Below are 4149 nucleotides of genomic sequence, written 5' to 3'. Positions count from 1 at the left end.
TCCACATTTTCTTTTCTTTTTGGACTACCATGGATCCATGAATTTTTCCTTTTAGCCTCTCTATGTTTCTAAATCTGGAAGATAGAGTCTACCATCAAACCACTCTCATTAACCAAGATTCAGTTTTGCTTCCTATTTAGTAAAAGCCAAAAACATACATCTAATAAGGTCTGTAGTGAAGTACTATCCTCGGCATGTTCATTGCAACACCAGCAACCAAAGTATTAGAACAAAGCAGTGAATGAAAGTCAGTTTAGTTTTACACGAAGCAAAGAAGCTTAGTGATTCTTTCAAGTTCTCCTGCAGGGTTTGAACTGTGTAATGACCTCTGAATGAGATTGTAAAAGATTGCAAGTAAGGTAAGGCATTTTCCCTAAACATGAAGGTTTAGGTAATGGTGCTTTTATCCTGTACTATACTAACTGGGTATGATACCCAACTCTGGCTTCTGCTTCCAGGTTGTTCTAACATGGACTTGGGAGGCCATGGCCATGGCCAAAGTCATGGAGTTCCTACTTTCTGGGTGGGACACCTGTGTGAGTTCCAGGCTCCTGACTTCCGTCCAGCTCTGGCCAGAGTGAGCATTGAGGGGTGAACCAGCAAAAGGCATCTCTTTCTCTGCATCTCTACTTTCAAACAAATCAGAAAATCTTTGAAAAAATATAAATATTGAAAATACAATTCTCTAGAGATTGTGCTTAGAGCTTCAGGTAGATTGCCTTTTTTCATTTTTACAAAATGTTGTTTGCTAGGTGGTGCAGCTATGCCCACTGGGATCAGAAATGATTCTTGGCTCCAGAGAGTCTAATGTTAACCACAAGCCTGTACTAGGGGCGGGCAAGGTGGAGCAGTGGTTGAATCTCAGAGCACAGACTTGAATCCCAGCTGCTCCGCTTCTGATCCAGCTCTCTATTAGTACGCTTGGTAAACCAGCAGCAATTGGGCCCATTGGGCCCATTATCCACACCTGGTTACAGTTCCTGGCTCCTGGCTTTGGCCTGACCGAACCCCAACCACCATGATCATTTAGAGAGTGAAACTGTGGAAAGATGAAGATCTCTGAAGATGAAGATCTCTCTCTCTCTCTCTCTCTCTCTCTCTCTCTCTCTCTCTCTCTCTTTCACACACACACACACACACACACACACACACACACACACACTGTGTTGGAAATAAATAAAAGAAATTTTTGAAAAGTATGCAAAAGCCAATACTGCCTCCTAGATAGCAGTGCCCTTCCCATGACATAGAAGGTGAAGGCCACTGAGTGCCCTGCCACCTGTCCCAGAGTTCCCTTCCAATCCTGCTTTTCTCTGCACTTCACTGACCTTTCAGCATCCCAAAGACCAAGTTTGTTCTGTCAATGAGTGTGGAATATTGGGGTGGGAGAGGGACAGTGAAAGACAGAAACACCAATTGAGGCAGCCACGCCCCTCCAGGTCCTCCAGGACAGTGGCAGCTGGTAGAAGCGGGCACTCAGTATACATGTTGCCCAATCTAGGAGCTGGAACTTAGTCTGGCACTGAGCTGTACCTCTCTGGAACTGTTTTGGTCCACAGTGGAGTTCCCAGTTTTCTACCTCAAAGGAGGCAAGCACAGCTCTGGATCACAGAAGAATGAAACCATCATTGGGATAGAAATGACTCTGGAATCAGACCAATCCGGCTTTGAATTCCAAACTGGCAAGTCATTAGATGTGTGATTTGGGATGAATCATATCACTCTCTGAGTCGGATTTTTTGCCATCTTGAAAAATGGCCTAACAACCTTTACTCAAAACACTTTAAAAAAGAACACGAGACAATGTTTATTTGGTGATTAACCCAGTACTTGACAGATAATATGAGGTACTTCAAAAAGTTCACGGAGGGATTAAGTATTTAGCACACAGCACATAGGAAGACCTGGGTTCAATTCTGGACTCCAGCTCCAGCCCCTGAGTCCAACCTCCTGCTCACATAGGCTGTAGGAGGAAGCAGGCGCAGGACCAACTACTGAGCTACTGCCACCCACATGGGAGACCTGGCTGGATTTCCTGGTCCTGGCTTCAGCTGAGTCCAGACCAGGCCATGACTGGCATTCGGGGAATGAACTAGCAAGTGGGTAGGAGACCTGTGTGTGTGTGTGTGTGTACCCTCCTGTCCCTCTTGCTACTTCTCTGTCGCTCAAATAAATAAAAACAAACTTCAAAGACAAATGAAATCAGATGTAAAACATTTTGAAATCCACACATGATTTTTTTCATAATACACATTTTGTATGAATGTTTTTAAGGCCTCTTGTATAAAGCCCAATCATGGTGATAGGGGCAGCTACCATTACTATTGTTCAAGGCTGAGACTGGATCTATCAGGGAGACCTTTCAGACTCACATGATTTCTGTTTCTAGTAGGAATGATAAATAAAATACAGACTGAGGAGAGCTTAGATTGCTATCTACCGCAGACCTTTAAACAAACAGATCCCCTCTCTGGCACCTGTTTGTCTTCCTTCTAAGGAAGGGGAAAGAGCTGGGGACATCCATCGCCATGTACCCCCATGGCTGCTGGCCTCACTTCGTGGAGCAGAGAGGATATGGAATAGAACTGCTTTGGAACATGACACAGCGTGGTGCTTAGTCAAGAGCTTGAGGTCGAATTGGAATGAACCAGGTTTCCCTCAGCTGTGACAATCATCTGCTGTGGGACTTTGTGCAAGCTCAATCTTTCTGAGCCTGTGTCCTCTTCCGTGAGTGGGGGATAAAAAAAAAGTGTCATCAAAAATAACAACGGTGACAACAAAAAACTAACACGTAAGTGTAGACTGGTTGTGAAGCATGGAGCTATTGCCTTTAAAAAAATCTGTTGGCACTCCTCAAAACAGCTAGTAATGGAGATATTCTTATTTTCCCACTTTTGAAGATGAAAAGTAGAGACATGGAGAGAAAACAAAATCAACGTCCAGTCCCTTTGTCCATGGGTGCATGACCTGGGACGCACAATCCCTCAGTGGGACTCACGCATAGAATCCAGGGTGATTTTGAAAGTGAGGTGAGGACTAAAAAGTGAATCCTTGCTTTTATAAGCCTCTAATTGAAACATAACGTTTTTCAATTATAGATGTAGGTCACAACGCACAGAGACATTAGCACAGGCCTGTGACCTTGTCACCAGCCGAATTACAGATATCATCACATCAAATTGCAACTGCAGCAGGTGGTTCAAAAGTTATTTGTGCTCATCAGTGCTTAGAAAATGATCCTTACATCTTGACAGGGAGTCTAGTTGTTTGATAGCACATATATCACCATGTCACAAATGTGGGTTTTAGAAATAGGTTTATGACCACAGGGGCACTCCAAAACCGAATCTTCTAATTCTCTATTCCATGGAACAGAGAATAAGAAGATAAGTTTATTTTTGATGCAAAATAATTGAGTATTGTGTACTCCTAAGTATGTAAAAGGGCTTCAACAAGTCCATGGAAATGTATAATCTGAGAAAACTATGAATAGATTTTAGAATAATAGGGCTTCCTTTGTAATTCTTTTTTCCTCTTTAAACTTTTTTTCCTTTTTGTGATTCTTTTAAAATTCTGAGTATTTTGTTTTATGAACTGAGAAACATTATTCTGTTGTGAACGAAATAAACACAGTCACTATTCTTAAGTGTCACGGAATACCAGAGATGCTCACGGCACAACCAAGTGACTTGGTACTGATCCACTGTTGCAAAAAACTCAGAAATTCTTTAACAAAAAGCCGGGTGGCTAGAAAGTACAGGTAGTCACATTGAGGCCACTGTTGCCACGATGATTCCAACATCCCGCGAAGCCCCAGCCTTTCAGGAGCAAGCCTTAGGAAGTGGTAGGAAACTCCTCCTGTCCATTCAACCAATGTCCTGGTGAGGAGGGGCAGTCCACTGCATCAGGTGACACAGTAAGAAGGAAAACTAGAACTGCAAGTCCCCCCCTGCTGGAGATACAGAATCCCAAGACAGCAAGTTGCAGGTCCCAAATCACATGCCAGCACCACAAACCAGGTGTTCAGGAGTTAATTGTGTGTTCTTTAAAGGACATGATCCTCTAACATTTAATGTGAAGCCAAGGAGTGAACCCCTCCCCACCTTTTTTTTTTTTTTTGAAGCACACATCTTCATTCCAGTTGGCTCC

Source organism: Ochotona princeps, chromosome 24, assembly GCF_030435755.1.
Source record: "Ochotona princeps isolate mOchPri1 chromosome 24, mOchPri1.hap1, whole genome shotgun sequence".
Classification (NCBI taxonomy): Eukaryota; Metazoa; Chordata; class Mammalia; order Lagomorpha; family Ochotonidae; genus Ochotona; species Ochotona princeps.
Note: the sequence above shows the minus strand (reverse complement) of the source record.